The following is a 22,167-nucleotide window of genomic DNA, read 5'->3' on the forward strand; positions in this document are numbered from 1 at the left end:
AGAAAAACACCTCAAGAAGCCAGCTCAGTTCTGGAAAAGTATTCTATGGACAGATGAGACAAAGATCAACCTGTACCAGAATGATGGGAAGAAAAAAGTTTGGAGAAGAAAGGGAACGGCACATGATCCAAGGCACACCACATCCTCTGTAAAACATGGTGGAGGCAACGTGATGGCATGGGCATGCATGGCTTTCAATGGCACTGGGTCACTTGTGTTTATTGATGACATAAGAGCAGACAAGAGTAGCCGGATGAATTCTGAAGTGTACCGGGATATACTTTCAGCCCAGATTCAGCCAAATGCTGCAAAGTTGATTGGACGGCGCTTCATAGTACAGATGGACAATGACCCCAAGCATACATCCAAAGCTACCCAGGAGTTCATGAGTGCCAAAAAGTGGCACATTCTGCAATGGCCAAGTCAATCTCCAGATCTAAACCCAATTGAGCATGCATTTCACTTGCTCAAATCCAGACTTAAGACGGAAAGACCCACAAACAAGCAAGACCTGAAGGCTGCGGCTGTAAAGGCCTGGCAAAGCATTAAGAAGGAGGAAACCCAGCGTTTGGTGCTGTCCATGGGTTCCAGACTTAAGGCAGTGATTGCCTCCAAAGGATTTGCAACAAAATATTGAAAATAAAAATATTTTGTTTGGGTTATGTTTATTTGTCCAATTACTTTTGACCTCCTAAAATGTGGAGCGTTTGTAAAGAAATGTGTACAATTCCTACATTTTCTATCAGATATTTTTGTTCAACCCTTCAAATTAAACGTTACAATCTGCACTTGAATTCTGTTGTAGAGGTTTCATTTCAAATCCAAAGTGGTGGCATGCAGAGCCCAACTCGCGAAAATTGTGTCACTGTCCAAATATTTCTGGCCCTATCTGTATATGTCAGTGAGACACACATATATATATCTATATATTAATATATCATACAGCGCTAGATAGCTTAAAAGCCGGTAATTCAATTGCCGGCTTTTCCTATCTCCATCTCAAACCCGACATGATATGAGACATGGTTTACATACAGTAAACCATCTCATATCCCTTTTTTCTTGCATATTCCACACTACTAATGTTAGTAGTGTGTATGTGCAAAATTTGGGCGCTCTAACTATTAAATTAAAGGGTTAAATCGCGGAAAAAATTGGCGTGGGCTCCCGTGCAATTTTCTCCGCCAGAATGGTAAAGCCAGTAACTGAGGGCAGATATAAATAGCCTGGAGAGGGTCCATGGTTATTGGCCCCCCCCTGGCTAAAAACTTCTGCCCCCAGCCACCACAGAAAAGGCACATCTGGAAGATGCGGCACCTATTCTGGCACTTGGCCACTCTCTTCCCATTCCCGTGTAGCGGTGGGATATGGGGTAATGAAGGGTTAATGCCACCTTGCTATTGTAAGGTGACATTACGCGAGATTAATAATGGAGAGGTGTCAATTATGACACCTATCCATTATTAATCCAATAGCATGAAATGGTTAAAAAAAACACACACACATAAATACTAAGTATTTTAATGAAATAAATACACAGGTTGTTGTAATATTTTATTATACTGGTAATCCACCTGAAGACCCTTGTCACCTGGAACAAATGTTAAAAAAACAACAATATTCCATACCTTCCAACGATCAGTCACATCCCACGCTGTAAATCCATCTGAAAGGGTTAACTAATTTTACAAGCAGAAGTCTGCTTATGCAGCTGCCCGTGCCTGTAAAAACCCGGCGAATGAATGGAATGTAGGTGAATGACCTGTAGTTACATCAAGTTGCGGTGATGCGCCCTCTGCTGGTTGTCCTCATATGAAGTCGAGCCTGGGAACTTTTCAATAACCAATAACCGTGGACCCTCACCAGGCTATTAATATCTGCCCTCAGTCACTGGCTTTACCATTCTGGCAGAGAAAATTGCACGGGAGCCCACGCCAATTGTTTTCACGATTTAACCCTTTAGTTTAATAGTTAGAGCGCCCAAATTTTGCACATACACACTACTAACATTAGTAGTGTGGAATATGCAAAAAAAAGGGATATGAGATGGTTTACTGTATGTAAACCATGTCTCATATCATGTCGGGTTTGAGAAGGAGATAGCAAAAGCCGGCAATTGAATTACCGGCTTTTAAGCTATCTAGCGCTGTATGAAATATTAATATATATACATATATGTGTCTCACTGATATATATATATATATATATATATATACCCCTATACTATGTGTAGACATTTATTTTAGCCATTCTATTCTAACCTGTCAGTGTGATTTTACTGTACACAGCGCTGAATTGCCAGCTTTTCTATAGAACACCGCTGCGTATTTCTCGCAAGTCACACTGTTGGTCCGTGTGTAATCCGTATTTTTCTCGCCCCATAGACTTTCATTGGCGTATTTTTTTCGCAATACGGTGACAAACGCAGCATGCTGCGATTTTCTACGACCGTAGAAGTCCGTATAATACGGATCAGTAAAATATGGCAGATAGGAGCTGGGCAATAGAGAATCATTGTACCGTATGCAATCCGTATTTTCTGCACCTCTCATACGTCCGTAAAACTCGCTAGTGTGAGGCCGGCCTTACTCTTTGAATAAAATTTACCTAATGGTTAAGGGGGTTAGTGTGAGTCAGAGGAGTAGCTAAGGGTTCATCTCAGGGAGGGGTGAGGCATATGAGTGGGACCTTAACCCCTTTCTGACCTCGGACGGGATAGTACGTCTGAGGTCAGAAGCCCCGGTTTGATGCGGGCTCCGGCGGTGAGCCCGCATCGGTGAGCCCGTATCAAAGCCGGGACATGTCAGCTGTTTTGAACAGCTGACATGTGCCTGTAATAGGCACAGGCAGAATCGCGATCTGCCCGCGCCTATTAACTAGTTAAATGCCGCTGTCAAACGCAGACAGCGGCATTTAACTACCGCATCCGACCGGGCGGCCGGAAATGACGACATCGCCGACCCCCGTCACATAATCGGAGGTCAGCGATGCTTCTGAATAGTAACCATAGAGGTCCTTGAGACCTCTATGGTTACTGATCGCCGGTAGCTGTGAGCGCCACCCTGTGGTCGGTGCTCACAGCACACCTGATTTTCTGCTACATAGCAGCGAACAGCAGATCGCTGCTATATAGCAGAGCCGGTCGTGCTGTGCCTGCTTCTAGCCTCCCATGGAGGCTATTGAAGCATGGAAAAAGAAAAAAAAAAGTGAAAAAAAAGTGAAAAAAATAAAAAAAAATATAAAAGTTTAAATCACCCACCTTTTGCCCCAATCAAAATAAATCAATTAAAAAAAAATCAAATCTACACATATTTGGTATCGCCGCTTTCAGAATCGCCCGATCTATCAAATAAAAAAAGCATTAACCTGATCGCTAAACGGTGTATTGAGAAAAAAATTTGAAACACCAGAATTAGGTTTTTTTGGTCGCTGCGACATTGCATTAAAATGCAATAACGGGTGATCAAAAGAATGTATCTGAACCAAAATGCTAGCATTAAAAAGTCATCTTGGCACGCAAAAAATAAGCCCTCAACCGACCCCAGATCATGAAAAATGGAGACGCTATGAGTATCGGAAAATGGCGCAATTTATTTATTTTTTTAATTTTTTTTTGTATCAAAGTTTGGAATTTTTTTTACCACTTAGGTAAAAAATAACCCAGTCATGTTAGGTGTCTATGAACTTGTACTGACCTGGAAAATCATAATGTCAGATCAGTTTTAGCATTTAGTGAACCTAGCAAAAAAGCCAAACAAAAAACAAGTGTGGGACTGCACTTTTTTTGCAATTTCACCGCACTTGGAATTTTTTCCCCGTTTTCTAGTACACAACATGTTAAAACCAATGATGTTGTTCAAAAGTACAACTCGTCCCGCAAAAAATAAGCCCTCACATGGCCAAATTGACAGAAAAATAAAAAAGTTATGGCTCTGGGAACAAGGAGAGCAAAAAACGAACACGGAAAAACGAAAAATCCCAAGGTCAAGAAGGGGTTAACCAGGTAACCCTGATTATATCTATGGTGGCAAACTTTTGTAGTGGATATAAGGGAACCTCAGTAGATGACTGCGCTGTTACTGAAATTACATTTTTATACCAAGACCAACACTGATATTATCGCCATTTACTGATCATATAGTGGTAGATATCAGTCCTGCAGAACATGTAAGAGATTAAAGTACAGTTACAAATAGTTACTTACAGCTGATGTTCTTTCTGATGGAGTCGTTCACTTGTCCTGTCTTTTCCATCTGGCCCAGACGGTCATGACAACTTTTCCAGCCGCAACTCGTCTGCAGAGATTATAACAAAGACACATTTGGCTTCTCATATTTCCAGGACCACCCTCATCTATTTCGAATCTGCACAAACGCTTCATCCTGCTGATACCCCATTGCTGAGCCAATGCTGCTGTAGATATCCCTAAAACTGCATCTGCTGTGAGGTACAAAAAGAAGGTTTCTCTAACTGCCCCACTTAATAATAGCCACAACTGTGCCCCTTATATAGTAAAATTCCCTCTAGATTGTCTCATGGCTCCCTAGAAAATAGTAATGCTCTGTGCAAGTGCTCCTATTTTCCCTTTAATGATAATGTATAAAGGGAACATGTCAGCAGGATTGTGCACAGTAACCTACACACACTGTCAGGTTGGCGCCGTTATACTGATTAAAATGATATCTTGGTTAATGAAATCCATCTTGTGGTTGTTGCTTAATCCTTTTTTTCATAAATGCCTCCTAAATGAATTAAAAGCAAGACCACATTAAATGCAAGCTGTACCTGAAGCATTACTGAATCACTCCCATGGCGCCAGAGGAGGCAAGCGAGGATAAAGGTTGACTAGGTCCAGGCATAGACATTTCAGGTCCAACCTCCACACTGCCCATCCAGCACCACAGATAATGAGTGAGACAGGCTGAGACACAGGTGCATAATTAAACAAAGCCTAGGGCAGGGCAGGGCAAGGCAGGGCAGGGCGGCTGTGTGAGTGAACAGCAGCCTATCAATCACAGAAACACAGAAAGAATGGCGCACATAACCCGGCGCGGCGCAGGGCAACAGTGGTGGTCAGCCATTTACCAATATCAAAGCAAAAGAGGGGAGAAGCCAGCGCTGCCTATGGTTAAGACGCAATTTTTAAAGTACAAATGCACATATTGATTTCTAACTGTATTTTCAAAATGAAACATTTAGCAAACAATTGATCAATTCTTTGAGCCACCCCGCCACTTCACGGCATTCTCATAATGGGGCAGTCCTACTCTACGTTTTTTATATTCGCTGTGCCTTAAAGGCCTCCTAAATGAATTAAAAGCAAGACCACATTAAATGCAAGCTGTACCTGGAGCATAACTGAATCACTCCCATGGCACCAGAGGAGGCAAGCTTGGATAAAGGTTGACCAGGTCCAGGCATAGACATTTCAGGTCCAACCTCCACACTGCGGGGTGGCTCAAAGAATTCAATTGTTTGCTACATGTCTCATTTTGAAAATGCAGTTAGAGATTAATGTGTGCATTTGCACTTTGTGTATTGTGTTTTAACCTTAGGCAGTGCTGTCTTCTCCACTCTTTTGCTTTGATATTGGTACGTGGCTGACCACCACTGTTGCCGTGTGCCACGCCGGGTTAAGTGCGCCATTCTTTCTGTGTTTCTGTGATTGATAGGCTGCTGTACACACACACAGCAGCTCTGTCCTGCCCTAGGCTTTGTTTAATTATGCACCTGTGTCTCAGCCTGTCTCACCCTCTATCTGTGGTGCTGGATGGGCAGTGTGGAGGTTGGACCTGAAATGTCTATGCCAGGGCCTGGTCAACCTTTATCCTCGCTTGCCCCTCTGGCGTCATGGGAGTGACTCAGTAATGCTCCAGGTACAGCTTGGATTTAATGTGGTCTTGCTTTTGATTCGTTTGGGAGGCCCTTGTGGCACAGCGAATATAGAGGACATAGAGTAGAACTGCCCCATGGTGAGAATGCCGTGGAGTGGCGGGGTGGCTCAAAGAATTGATCAATTGTTTGCTAAATGACTCATTTTGAAAATGCAGTTAGAGATTAATGTGTGCATTTGCACTTTGTGTATTGCGTTTTAACCTTAGGCAGCGCTGGCTTCTCCCCTCTTTTGCTTTGATATTGGTATGTGGCTGACCACCACTGTTGCGGTGCGGCGCCCCGCGTTAAGTTCACCATTCTTTCTGTGTTTCTGTGATTGATAGGCTGCTGTGCACACACACAACAGCCCTGCCCTGCCCTAGGCTTTGTTTAATTATGCACCTGTGTCTCAGCCTGTCTCACCCACTATCTGTGGTGCTGGATGGGCAGTGTGAAGGTTGGACCTGAAATGTCTATGCCTGGACCTGGTCAACCTTTATCCTCGCTTGCCCCTCTGGCGCCATGGGAGTGACTCAGTAATGCTCCAGGTACAGCTTGCATTTAATGTGGTCTTGCTTTTGATTCGTTTGGAAGGCCTTTGTGGCACAGCGAATATAGAGGACGTAGAGTAGGACTGCCCCATTATGAGAATGCCATGGAGTGGCGGGGTGGCTCAAAGAATTGATCAATTGTTTGCTAAATGTCTCATTTTGAAAGAGAGATTAATGTGTGCATTTGCACTTTGTGTATTGCATTTTAACCTTAGGCAGCGCTGGCTTCTCCCCTCTTTTGCTATAATATTGAATCATCCACAAGAGCCTCTGTCTGAATCACATATTTCAAAGATTTACACATAAGTTCTGGCATAAGCGCTCAGCGAAGAGTGCAGGATAAATGTGCGCTGAGCCTTACTGTGATCTTTGGGAGTCAGAATGAAAAATTCAACAGCAGATGAAGAATTGGTTTTATTTATTTTTTATGCCATTTCTCGTGTGGTGTAAGTGATCAAGCGACTTTATTCTTCGGGTCGGTGTGATTACAGAGCTACCAGATTTATCTAGGGGTTTTATGTTTGGCTGCTGTCACACACTAAAAGATACTTGTTTTTGCAAAAAATAGGTTTTGATATCTACAGCTTCCCAAATAAATTAATTAGGGAAAAAGAGGGTCCATTCCACCAATTGATAATTTAACCCCTTAGTGACAGAGCCAATTTGGTACTTAATGACCAGGTCAATTTTTGCAATTCTGACCACTGTCACTTTATGAGGTTATAACTCTGGAACGCTTCAACGGATCCCGCTGATTCTGAGATTGTTTTTTCGTGACATATTGTACTTCATGTTAGTGGTAACATTTCTTCGATATTACTTGCGATTATTTATGAAAAAAACGGAAATATGGCGAAAATTTTTAAAATTTTGCAGTTTTCAAACTTTGTATTTTTATGCCCTTAAATCAGAGAGATATGTCATAAAAAATAGTTAATAAATAACATTTCCCACATGTCTACTTTACATCAGCACAATTTTGGAAACAAAATTTTTTTTTGTTAGGGAGTTATAAGGGTAAAAAGTTGACCAGCAATTTCTCATTTTTACAACACCATTTTTTTTTAGGGACCACATCACATTTGAAGTCATTTTGAGGGGTCTATATGATAGAAAATAATGAAGTGTGACACCATTCTAAAAACTACACCCCTCAAGGTTCTCAAAACCACATTCAAGAAGTTTATTAACCCTTTACGTGCTTCACAGGAACTGAAACAATGTGGAAGGAAAAAATGAACATTTAACTTTTTTTTGCAAACATCTTAATTCAGAACCATTTTTTTTATTTTCACAAGTGTAAAAACAGAAATGTAACCATAAATTTTGTTATGCAATTTCTCCTGAATACGCCAATACCCCATATGTGGGGGTAAACCACTGTTAGGGCGCACCGCAGAACTTAGAAGTGAAGGAGCGCCGTTTGACTTTTTCAATGCAGAATTGGCTGGAATTGAGATCGGACACCATGTCACATTTAGAGAGCCCCTGATGTACCTAAACAGTGGAAACTCCTCACAAGTGACACCATTTTGGAAACTAGACCCCTTAAGGAACTTATCTAGATGTGTGGTGAGCACTTTGAACCCCCAAGTGCTTCACAGAAGTTTATAACGTAGAGCCGTGAAAATAAAAAATCGCTTTTGTTTACACAAAAATGATCTTTTTGCCCACAAATTCTTATTTTCACAAGGGTAACAGGAGAAATTAGACCACAAAAGTTGTTGTGCAATTTCTCCTGAGTACGCTGATACCCAATATGTGGGGGTAAACAACTGTTAGGGCGCACCGCAGAGCTTGGAAGAGAAGGAGTGCCGTTTTACTTTTTCAATGTAGAATTGGCTGGAATTGAGATTGGACGCCATGTCGCGTTTGGAGAGCCCCTGATGTGCCTAAACAGTGGAAACCCCCCACAAGTGACACCATTTTGGAAACTAGACCCCTTAAGGAACTTATCTAGATGTGTGGCGAGCACTTTGAACCCCCATGTGCTTCACAGAAGTTTATAACGTAGAGCCGTGAAAAAAAAAAATTGCATTTTTTCTACAAAAAAGATATTGTAGCCCCCAAGTTTTTATTTTCACAAGGGTAACAGGAGAAATTGGACTGCAATAGTTGTTGTCCAATTTATCCCGAGTACGCTGATGCGCCATATGTGGCGGTAAACCACTGTTTGGGCGCACGGCAGAGCTCGGAAGGGAAGGAGCGCCTTTTTGGAATGCAGACTTTGATAAAATGGTCTGTGGGCATTATGTTGCGATTGCAGAGCCCCTGATGTACCTAAACTGTAGTAACCCCCCACAAGTGACCCCATTTTGGAAACTAGACCCCCCAAGGAACTTTTCTAGATGTGTGGTGAGAACTTTGAATGCCCAAGTGCTTCACAGAAGTTTAGAATGCAGAGTCGTGAAAATAAAAAATATTTTTTTTTTCACAAAAAAGATTTTGTAGCCCCCAAGTTTTTATTTTCACAAGGGTAACAAGAGAAATTGGACCCCAGAAGTTGTTGTCCAATTTATCCCGAGTACGCTGATGCCCCATATGTGGGGGTAACCCACTGTTTGGGCGCACGGCAGAGCTCAGAAGGGAGGGAGCACCATTTGACTTTTTGAGCGCAAAATTGGCTGTCGTGTTTGGAGACCCCCTGATGTACCTAAACAGTGGAAACCCCCCAATTCTAGCTCCAACCCTAACCCCAACACACCCCTAACCCTAATCCCAACCTCATCCATAATCCTAATCACTAACCCTAACCATAATCACAACCCTTACCCCAAAACAACCCTAATGTCAACCCTAACCATAACCCTAATCAAAACCCTAAATCCAACACACCCCTAATCCTAATCTCAACCCTAACCTCAAACCTAACCCTAATCCCAATACACCCCTAATCACAACCCTAACCTTAACCCTAATCCCAAACCTAACCCTAATCCCAAGCGTAACCCTAATGCCAACCCTAACCCTAATACGAATCCTAATCCAAACCCTAACCCTAATCCCAGCTCTAACCCTAACTTTAGCCCCAACCCTAGCCCTAACTTTAGCCCCAACCCTAACCCTAGCCCTAGGGCTACTTTCACACTTGCGTCGTTTGGCATTCCGTCGCAATCCGTCGTTTTGGACAAGAAACGGATCCTGCAAATGTGCCCGCAGGATGCGTTTTTTGCCCATAGACTTGTATTGCCGACGGATCGTGACGGATGGCCACACGTCGCGTCCGTCGTGCACTGGATCAGTTGTGTTTTGGCGGAGCGTCGGCACAAAAAAACGTTCAATGAAACGTTTTTTTGTACGTCGCATCCGCCATTTCTGACCGCGCATGCGTGGCCGTAACTCCGCCCCCTCCTCCCCAGGACATAGATTGGGCAGCGGATGTGTTGAAAAACTACAGCTGCTGCCCACGTTGTGCACAATTTTCACAACGTGCGTCGGTTTGTCGGGCCGACGCATTGCGACGGCCCCGTACCGACGTAAGTGTGAAAGAAGCCTAACCCTAAGTTTAGCCCCAACCCTAACCCTAAATTTAGCCCCAACCCTAACCCTAAATTTAGCCCCAACCCTAGCCCTACCCCTAACCTAACCCTACCCCTAACCCTACCCCTAACCTAACCCTAACCTAACCCTAACCCTACCCCTACCCCTAACCCTAACCTAACCCTACCCCTAACCCTACCCCTAACCTAACCCTACCCCTAACCCTACCCCTAACCTAACCCTAACCCTACCCCTAACCCTAACCCTACCCCTAACCTAACCCTACCCCTAACCTAACCCTACCCCTAACCCTACCCCTAACCTAACCCTAACCTAACCCTAACCCTACCCCTACCCCTAACCCTAACCTAACCCTACCCCTAACCCTACCCCTAACCTAACCCTACCCCTAACCTAACCCTAACCCTACCCCTAACCCTACCCCTAACCTAACCCTAACCTAAGCCTACCCCTAACCCTACCCCTAACCCTACCCCTAACCCTAACCTAACCCTACCCCTAACCCTACCCCTAACCTAACCCTACCCCTAACCCTACCCCTAACCTAACCCTAACCCTACCCCTAACCCTAACCCTACCCCTAACCTAACCCTACCCCTAACCTAACCCTACCCCTAACCCTACCCCTAACCCTAACCCTACCCGTAACCCTACCCCTAATTTTAGCCCCAACTGCTGTTCTCCTGCCGGCCGGCAGATGGAGACAGATGGCGGGCGCACTGGGCATGCGTCCGCCATGTTCTGCTGCCGGCGGCCAGGAGGAGCAGCAAGAGGATCCAGGGACCTAGGTGAGTATGCTAGGGTCCCCGAATCCCCCTATTTCTCTGTCCTCTGATGTGCGATCACATCAGAGGACAGAGAATTACACTTTACTTTTTTTTTTTTTTTTTTGCGGTCGCCGGTAAACAGTTAATTACCGGCGATCGCAAAACAGGGGTCGGTAATACCGACCCCGATCGTGCTCTTTGGGGTCTCGGCTACCCCCGGCAGCCGAGACCCCAAAGATTCTCCCGGTGCCGGCCGGCAGGCGCACTGCGCATGCGCCCGCCATTTTGAAGATGACGGCGCCCACCGGGAGACACGAGGAGCATCGGGGGAGCTAGGTGAGTATTGGGGGGCCTCCTGGGACCCCTTTTCTCTGTCCTCCGATGTGCGATCACATCGGAGGACAGAGAAATTAAAAAGAGATCGCTTTTTTTTTTTTTTTTTTTTTGCGATCGCCGGTAAACGGTTAATTACCGGCGATCGCAAATGCGGGGTGGGTTAAAAACCCCCCGAATCATGTTCTCTGGGGTCTCGGCTACCCTCGGCAGCCGAGACCCCGGAGAAAATCGGCCTCTGGGGGGCGATATGGACTTTTTCCACAGCGCCGTTAATTAACGGCGCTGTGGTTTAAGTACCCTTAGCGGCCGCCGTTAAAAGGCGTATCGGCGGTCGCTAAGGGGTTAAAGTAACCAGTATTTATCTCTAAAATGACAACAATAATAAAAATTCAACCAAGACTAACGAAAGTGACAAATGCAAGTCTATACATAACATGAAATCAATCCAACTGGATATAAGCTCATAGGTATAATAATTATATTTCAAGTATATCACCAATAGTCCATATATATATATATTTATATATATATATATATATATATATATATATATGGTACAAACCAAAAGTTTGGACACACCTTCTCATTTAAAGATTTTTCTGTATTTTCATGACTATGAAAATTGTACATTCACACTGAAGGCATCAAAACTATGAATTAACACATGTGGAATTATATACTTAACAAAAAAGTGTGAAGCAACTGAAATTATGTCTTATATTCTAGTTTCTTCAAAGTAGCCACCTTTTGCTTTGATGACTGCTTTGCACACACTTGGCATTCTCTTGATGAGCTGCAAGAGGTAGTCACCGGAAATAGTTTTCACTTCACAGGTGTGCCCTGTCAGGTTTAATAAGTGTGATTTCTTGCCTTATAAATGGGGTTGGGACCATCAGTTGTGTTGAGCAGAAGTCTGGTGGATACACAGCTGATAGTCCTACGGAATAGACTGTTAGAATTTGTATTATGGCAAGAAAAAAGCAGCTAAGCAAAGAAAAATGAGTGGCCATCATTACTTTAAGAAATTAAGGTCAGTAAGTCCGAAAAATTGGGAAAACATTCAAAGTGTCCCCAAGTGCAGTTGCAAAAACCATCAAGCATTACAAAGAAACTAGCTCACATGAAGACCGCCCCAGGAAAGTAAGACCAAGAGTCACCTCTGCTTCTGAGGATAAGTTTATTCGAGTCACCAGCCTCAGAAATCGCAGGTTAACAGCAGCTCATACTAGAGACCAGGCCAATGCCACACAGAGTTCTAGCAGCAGACATCTCTACAACAACTGTTAAAAGGAGACTTTGTACAGCAGGCCTTCATGGTAAAATAGCTGCTAAGAAACCACTGCTAAGGACAGGCAACAAGCAGAAGAGACTTGTGCTTTGGTCTGATGAGTCCAAATTTGAGATCTTTGGTTCCAACCACCATGTCTTTGTGCAACGCAGAAAAGGTGAACAGATGGATTCTACATGCTTGGTTCCCACCGTGAAGCATGGAGGAGGAGGTGTGATGGTGTGGGGATGCTTTGCTGGTGACACTGTTGGGGATTTATTCAAAATTGAAGGCATACTGAACCAGCATGGCTACCACAGCATCTTGCAGCGGCATGCTATTCCATCCGGTTTGCGTATAGTTGGACCATCATTTATTTTTCAACAGGACAATGACTCCAAACACACCTCCAGACTGTGTAAGGGCTATTTGACCAAGAAGGAGAGTGATAGGGTGCTACGCCAGACTTGAACCCAATCGAGATGGTTTGGGGTGAGCTGGACTGCACAGTGAAGGCAAAAGAGCCAACAAGTGCTAAGCATCTCTGGGAACTCCTTCAAGATTGTTGGAAGACCATTTCCGGTGACTACATCTTGAAGCTCATCTAGAGAATGCCAAGAGTGTGCAAAGCAGTCATCAAAGCAAAAGGTGGCTACTTTGAAGAACCTAGAATATAAGACACATTTTCACACATTTTTGTTACGTATATAATTCCACATGTGTTAATTCATAGTTTTGATGCCTTCAGTGTGAATGCACACTTAAATGAGAAGGCGTTATATATATATATATATAGGTACAACCAATGATTCCCATGTAAAGTGCATGTGCCAAACTGGTTATTTTAATTTATCAATGGTGGAATGGACCCTCATTTTTTCCTAATAATTTATTTGGGGAGGTATAGATATCATATTTTTGGGGGATATACGGTATTCCTTTATTACATTTACTACTAGACTGTGTTTATAAAAGTTTCAAATTAAACGTTACAATCTGCACTTGAATTCTGTTGTAGAGGTTTCATTTCAAATCCAATGTGGTGGCATGCAGAGCCCAACTCGCGAAAATTGTGTCACTGTCCAAATATTTCTGGCCCTAACTGTATGTCATAGGAGGCTGAATAAAATGATACCTTGTTATCTAATCTGATGTCTTATTCCCGAGAAGTCCATGTTTTCTTACATGCAAACTAGTTTTCCAGGGCTATGGGCTAGACGCTGATATGTTTGAGAATCTGCCTCTAGAACTTATTTTAAAAGAAAGAAGGCGTTACCAGAGTGACACATGTCATGACTAACAATTTGCTCTAATAATCACATGCAGATCTGCATTGAGAGCAAATACAGTTAGGGCCAGAAATTTGAAGGGTTGAACAAAAATATCTGATAGAAAATGTAGGAATTGTACACATTTCTTTACAAACACTCCACATTTTAGGAGGTCAAGTAATTGGACAAATAAACATAACCCAAACAAAATATTTGTATTTTCAATATTTTGTTGCAAATCCTTTGGAGGCAATCACTGCCTTAAGTCTGGAACCCATGGACATCACCAAACGCTGGGTTTCCTCCTTCTTAATGCTTTGCCAGGCCTTTACAGCCGCAGCCTTCAGGTCTTGCTTGTTTGTGGGTCTTTCCGTCTTAAGTCTGGATTTGAGCAAATGAAATGCATGCTCAATTGGGTTTAGATTTGGAGATTGACTTGGCCATTGCAGAATGTGCCACTTTTTGGCACTCATGAACTCCTGGGTAGCTTTGGATGTATGCTTGGGGTCATTGTCCTTCTGTACTATGAAGCGCCGTCCAATCAACTTTGCAGCATTTGGCTGAATCTGGGCTGAAAGTATATCCCGGTACACTTCAGAATTCATCCGGCTACTCTTGTCTGCTCTTATGTCATCAATAAACACAAGTGACCCAGTGCCATTGAAAGCCATGCATGCCCATGCCATCACGTTGCCTCCACCATGTTTTACAGAGGATGTGGTGTGCCTTGGATCATGTGCCGTTCCCTTTCTTCTCCAAACTTTTTTCTTCCCATCATTCTGGTACAGGTTGATCTTTGTCTCATCTGTCCATAGAATACTTTTCCAGAACTGAGCTGGCTTCTTGAGGTGTTTTTCTGCAAATTTAACTCTGGCCTGTCTATTTTTGGTATTGATGAATGGTTTGCATCTAGATGTGAACCCTTTGTATTTACTGTCATGGAGTCTTCTCTTTACTGTTGACTTAGAGACAGATACACCTACTTCACTGAGAGTGTTCTGGACTTCAGTTGATGTTGTGAACGGGTTCTTCTTCACCAAATTAAGTATACGGCGATCATCCACCACTGTTGTCATCCGTGGACGCCCAGGCCTTTTTGAGTTCCCAAGCTCACCAGTCAATTCCTTTTTTCTCAGAATGTACCCAACTGTTGATTTTGCTACTCCAAGCATGTCTGCTATCTCTCTGATGGATTTTTCTTTTTTTTCAGCCTCAGGATGTTCTGCTTCACCTCAATTGAGAGTTCCTTTGACCGCATGTTGTCTGCTCACAGCAACAGCTTCCAAATGCAAAACCACACACCTGGAATCCACCCCTGACCTTTTAACTACTTCATTGATTACAGGTTAACGAGGGAGACGCCTTCAGAGTTAATTGCAGCCCTTAGAGTCCATTGTCCAATTACTTTTGGTCCCTTGAAAAAGAGGACGCTATGCATTACAGAGCTATGATTCCTAAACCCTTTCTCCGATTTGGATGTGGAAACTATCATATTGCAGCTGGGAGTGTGCACTTTCAGCCCATATTATATATATAATTGTATTTCTGAACATGTTTTTGTAAACAGCTAAAATAACAAAACTTGTGTCACTGTCCAAATATTTCTGGCCCTAACTGTATAAGACAATACAACAGCACTAAAACAGTACGGCTGAATTGAACTGTGTGTGATTGCAAACACATCTGCAGATGTCCTCTAGCACTGCGGTCAACCCTGCTTTACTGCCTCCCTCCCCACTCTTGCTACCTTTGAAATGGAAGCTACAGCACCATTAAACTCTGTATTGTGCTGGTTACAATCTGGCACAGCTCTGCAGCAGAGCTGACTGCATTATGAGAGAAAAACTGTAGATGCAAATGTGTTTGTAATGAGACAAAGTTTACTTCTGCTGTACTGTGATAGCACAGCTGTAATTTCTTAGTTCTGATCACACTAGAGAGCAAAGTGTCAACATTACACAATACACTGGTAACTTCTCCTCCTATTTAAAATAAGCTCTGGAGGAAGATTCTCATTAAGGTCTGCATCAGGCCCACAGATCTTAATAGCGTATTTGCATATAACAAAAAGGTAAATATCTTTGGAAAGAGATGGCAGATATCAAGATATAATAATAATAATAATAATAATTTTTATTTATATAGCGCCAACATATTCCGCAGCGCTTTACAAATTATAGAGGGGACTTGTACATACAATAGACATTACAGCATAACAGAAATACAGTTCAAAACAGATACCAAGAGGAGTGAGGGCCCTGCTCGTAAGCTTACAAACTATGAGGAAAAGGGGAGACACGAGAGGTGGATGGTAACAATTGCAAAGGGATAAAGATATCCCTTTATTCAGCTTCATAAGACCTGTAATGACCTGTATTCCCACATAGATGGCTTAGGAGGGTAAATCCTACTGACAGATTCCCTTTAACCAAAGGATTGATAACATCAGTAGAAAATATAGTTTTTAAGATACTGACTTCAGTTTGTTTAAATTTGGACTTGTGAGCAGAATATTAGGGGCTTAGGGAACAGCCAAAATATAACAAATGTCTAAATTATTATTTGTTTTTATCACGATTCAGATGACATATGATTTAAATAAATCAATTACATAGTAATTTGGGCTACAGAAATGGTAATCTAATGTGTTTGTTTTTAATTTGTATGAATAATTATGATATCTATTTTGTGTAAGTGTTCCTGCTAACTATTATAGTTGTAACAAAAAAAAAATGGAATTCAACATTCCTAACCTTGCAATTAGCATATTTCTGTTTTCGGCCTCTATTTCAACAAAAAGCAACGGAAATAAAGCACTTGACCTGTTTAATGAACGATAAATCAATGAACTGCACGCTCTATTCATTTTGTCATGAAGTTTGTGACAAAGCTTGGCCAAATTACAGCTTACATCATGCTTCTGTTTAATAGAACAAGTCATTATTATTTGAGGGTGCCCTGGGTCTTCCACAGAAATTGTTACTTTTAGTTATAAAAGTGATTTACAAATTAGCTTTGAACTTAAATGTTTTGTCTGTGCACAATGAAAATATTACAAGAAGCTTGGTATATTACAAAATAACAAACAAAGGTCTACTCACCCACCAGCACTTACCAGTATCCAGCACATGCTGGAAGAAAGTCATCACCATTCTGAATGGCAGCAGGATCATTGGAACCGGTGACTAGCTGCCGTGGTCAGCAGCATGTCAGCACACAGAGTGGCTTGCGCTGGATCGTGGTAATTGCAGGAAGCTTTGTTTGTTATTTTTTAACATGCCATGTCACTTGTAAAATTTTGATTTTGAGCAGTCAAGCCTTTTTAATTCCCCACCTGAAAGCAAATATTCACTTTTGAACACTATTTTACTGTTTAAATGTATATAGCAAAGAAAGTTTAGTAACTTTGCAAATTGAAGACTTTTCTTGTAGTAATCCTGAGAGATAGGCTGGGTTTAAATAAACGTATGCAAAATCATCCGTTCTATGACTTATTTTCATCAGTATTGCGTTACATTAGTCTGTTTTTTTAGATCTGTATTGAATCCGTATTTCCGTTTTTTTCATCAGTGTGTCTTTCATATGTCTGTTTTTCACTTCCATATGGCACATGTTTTTTACATCCAATTTTAAAGTAAAACCCTCCCACTATTGCGCTAAAAAAAGATCCATTGAAAGTCAACTAACTGCAAAAACTTCATATTGTTTTGCTCCCCATCATTAGAAAATATGCTTTTTTTGTCTTGCACCAAAAGTTGTCTGCTATCCTGTAAAATGTTTATTGTGCCATTAAGTACTGGTGATCTTGCCCTCTTGCTCTTGATTGTATCCTGTAGCTTTGGTTAGAGGCACATAAGGCAGGAGGAATCGAGAAGGAGGCACAGATTGTGGGTTCATCCTATTTTATCGCAATGCAGATACAAAGGCCATGTCAGCAGCCTCTACAGTGACCTATGGCGGCACACGCCCACTTTACATAACTTTGATCAAATGTCTGCACAGACATTTGATCTGTTGCTGGAGGTTCTTAATCCGAGATTATTATTTGAAACAAAAATTATGCATAACTGTTTTTCCCCTGAGGAACTATAGACTTCTATTGTGCTCCACAGTTTCCTAATTACCTAATGAGCTATGTGAGGAGCTTGCCACAGACTAAAGACTATTGGACCATTGTATGTAGAGAGGAGCCTAAGGGGCTCTAAGGAATACAGACTTTTTCCAGCACGATGCACCAATTACCTTGATCTTATTGTTGTGTTTAATAAGAGATTTGTTTGCTTAATAGTTTAGGGTGCACAGATTTTTCCTGGAATGTGTTCATGCTAAGGCTTGATGTATCCATTCAGTTTCAGCAAGAAGTGGAAGCCGTGCGGGCTGGATCTTATGTATCCATAAGGCCTGACACGAGATTGGAAATCAGGTAAGGCAATCATTTAATTAGTCTCTATGACTTTTCTACCACTGTCCTTCATATCTTCACTCCATAACACAGACACTGCCACTAGTTTCTACAATGCCACTCTTGCCTCTCATTGTATAGCAGAGTGCGACGAGTCAATAGGCAACCCTGGCACAATAACATCACTAAAAAGCTTCGGCAAGTATCTAGAAATGAAGAGCGGAGTTGGAAGACAACGCATTCGCAAGATTACTTCACCACATTCAAACACGTAACACTTGCATTCAAATCAGCTTACATCTGCTACTTGATATCTCTCGTATCTTTCTTATCCCCAACCCCAAACAGTTGTTCAACACTTTTAACTCCCTCCCCGCCCACCACTACCCTCTCCAACTTCCCTAATTTCTGACGTGGACTTTGCCATGCACTTCAAAAATAAGATAGACCAAACAAAAATATGAATAAAACTGACCCTAAGAGATAGGGAGAATAAAGGGGAACAAATGCCACACACAATCTAAGTGTAGTAAAAACTGCTTCTAAATTGCACGATAAAATAGTATATAATAGTATAATAGTTGCACTCATCAGAAACAGGTGAAATGAGGCATAAACAGGATCCCACAGGAATTCCAAGGAGGTGGACTGCAGCTCGACCAGCTGGGCTCATGGGAGGCTTCAGACAACCGTGGTGAAAGCAATCAATAGAGAAATACCCAGATAGTTGTCGGCGCTTCCGTCACAAGATTCTCATGGAAATCAAGTATAACCATTTATTTAGGAGTTATAGGATAAAACAACATGTTTCAACTCCAACATCCCGGAGTCTTCTTCAGGTTTTAAAAAAAATATGCATATCATATATAAAAAAGTGTACCACATCCACTTTATATATACCTTGCTTCACAAGAAACCAAAGGAGCAGAATGGTGAGGAAGCTCTACAGCCACCCCCAACCAGATGAAAGGGAGCCTAATCCTCTATTTACAAAAAAATCCAAAAACATTTAAAATCTTTCCTTTTCTTTTCTTTCTTTTTTCATTACCTTTTTCCTTTCTCCCTAAAATTCCTAAGTAGGGTTCCAACCCGTAATCCAATAGTAGCAATAAACCTTGCACTCAGGAGAGTTTGAACATACTGTATAACACATGTATTTGGCAAACCACAAATTAACATTTCGGTCTATTTAGACGTTCATCAGAACTGATTGCAGTGTGTGAACTGTCAGAGAACAGCGCTGACAAGGGGCGATCCGAATCACTGCAAATTTTTTAAATATTTAAAAAAACATTTTATCTACTTTTTACTTGCTTCAAGAATTTTCTTAGGCTATTAAGAGCTGCAATCATCCGATCACTTGTGCTACACATAGTAGGGCTGAAGCCCTGCTATGTGTAGTGATAAAGGACAAGTTAACCACCTAAAATGCTAAATTATAGTTATTAAAGTGGAACTCTCCCTGCACCTTTTTTGAGATCTGATATTAACTACTAACATTTAACTCGACTATTAATAATTAATATCCACTTAGTAATGCCTTAATGTCATCTGTTCCTTATACTGTATACTAACGGAGACAAAACAGTGTATCAATAAAGGATATTTATTACATGCGCAAGTCTACAGTCTACTACATACATATATATTTATACCCAAGCCCACGACTATATATATACACACACATACTGATACTACAACTCTAATACAGTAATATCACAACAATATCACACATTCAAAACCCACGATTAACTGCCAGAATTACCCCAAATCACACATGTCATTTCAGCACACCCACCTATCACTCTATCTCTAAGGAGCTGGTGGGTTAATGCTGGAGTGCAAGGCCTAGTAAGAAAAGAGAAAACAGATAATCAGCCCATGTGTCCATCATGGTGTACCAGGAGAAAGAGAGAACAAGAGAGAGAGACCAAAGCACATGTCTCATTGACCCGGGGAAGTGCTAGTAGGTGCGAATCGGCCGTCGTCGAGCTTCTGCTCACTCCCGTCCTCACTCCCCCTGCCAACATGCTTTTTTACCACAAATAAAGAGTGGAATTTCTACAAAAGACCGGCGAGTGCTATCTGCTTTTCTTTGGAGGACATATATATTTATACCCAAGCCCACGACTATATATATATATATATATATATACACACACACATATTGATACTACAACTCTAATACAGTAATATTGCAACAATATCACACATTCAAAACCCACAAATAACTGCCAGAATTACCCAAATCACACATGTTATATCAGCCCACCCACCTATCACTCTATCCCTAAGGAGCTGGTGGATTAATGCTGGAGTACAGGGCCTAGTAAGAATAGAGATTACAGAAAATCAGTCCAAGTGTTCATCATTGTGTACCAAGATAAAGAGAGAGGAAGAGATAGAGCCCAAAGCACATGTCTCTTTGAATTTTTGTACAGCCAAATAAAATTGTTGCACAGTCTCAGGCAGCGTCAGACTGGAGCACCATGGGCCCACCAGAGAAAACCATTCTTGGTTCCCACTATGTAGCTACATAGAAACATATTCAAGACCATCAATTGTGCGGTAAAACACGCTAATATCTGGGCATAATATAAGGTAGTACATGTCTTAATTATGTAGCAGGGGTTGAGGTAGCCCCCTCATAGAATATAAAGTAGCCCCCCTCATAGAATATAATGTAGCCTCCCTCATAGAATATTATGCATCCCCCCTCATAGGGTATAATAAAGCACCCCACAAAATATAATGCAACCTCCTCATAAGGTATTATGCAGCCCCCCACATAATATAATGTAGTCCATCAAAGTATAATGAAACCCCCCCCATAGAATATACTGTAGCCCCTCATAGGGCATAATGCAGCCCCCTCATATAGTATGATGTAGCCACCTGAGAGAATAATGCAGCCCCCACATATAATATAATGCAGCCCCTCCACAGAATATAAAGTAGCCCCCTCAGAGTATAATATCAACCCCTCACAAGGCAGCCCCCCATAGAATATACTGTAGCCCCTCATAGGGCATAATGCAGCTCCCTTCATATAGTATGATGTAGCCCCCTCAGAGAATAATGCAGCCCCCACAGAATTATAATGTAGTCCCCTCATAGGGTATAATGCAGCCCCCCTGAAAGGGTATAATGCAGCCCCCTCCACCATCATTGTTCTCCCCCTCCACCATTGTACTCATTACCACCTCCATCATTGCCTCCTCCCCAACCACCAATGTCCTTTCCACCACTACCATCTTTGTCCTTTACACCACAAGCATCATTGCTTTCTTCCCCACCATCATCATTGCCTCCCCCACCACCATCATCCTCATTGCCCCACCACCATCATTGCTTCCCCCATCACCATCATCATTGCCCCTACCACCATCATCATTGCCCCCACCACTATCATCATTGCCTCCAGTAACATCATCATTGCCTCCAGCAACATCATCGCTGCCCCACCACCATCATCATTGCCTCCAGCACCATCATCATTGCCTCCAGCACCATCATCATTGCTTCCAGCACCATCATCATTGACTCCAGCACCATCATCATTGCCTCCAGCACCATCATCATTGCCCCCACCACCATCATCATTGTCCCCACCACCATCATAATCATCATTGCCTCCAGCACCATCATCATTGCCTCCAGCACCATCATCATTGCCTCCAGCATCATCATCATTGCCTCCAGCACCATCATCATTGCCCCACCACCATCATCATCATCATCATTGCCTCCAGAACCAGCATCATTGCCCCCACCACCATCATCATTGCCTCCAGCACCATCATCATTGCCCCATCACCATCATCATTGCCCCCATCACCATCATCATTGCCTCCAGCACCATCATCATTGCCTCTCCCACCACCATCATCATTGCCTCGAGCACCATCATCATTGCCTCCAGCACCATCATCATTGCCCTCACCACCATCATCATTGCCTCCAGCACCATTGCCTCCAGCACCATCATCATGGCCTCCAGCACCATCATCATTGCCTTCACCCCACACACACAGCTGCACACATGGAGGCAGGCACACACTGTTAGGAGTCGAGTTTCCTCTGCTGCACAGGAGGAATCTCAATCCGTGTCTGCTGCGGTCTCCCATTCTGCATCGGCCGCAGTGGGGTCTGCTCAGCGGAGGCGTCGCTCCCAGCGTCTTGCTGGGACTGATTCTGT

This window comes from Ranitomeya imitator, chromosome 5 (assembly GCF_032444005.1).
Source record: "Ranitomeya imitator isolate aRanImi1 chromosome 5, aRanImi1.pri, whole genome shotgun sequence".
Taxonomy (NCBI): domain Eukaryota; kingdom Metazoa; phylum Chordata; class Amphibia; order Anura; family Dendrobatidae; genus Ranitomeya; species Ranitomeya imitator.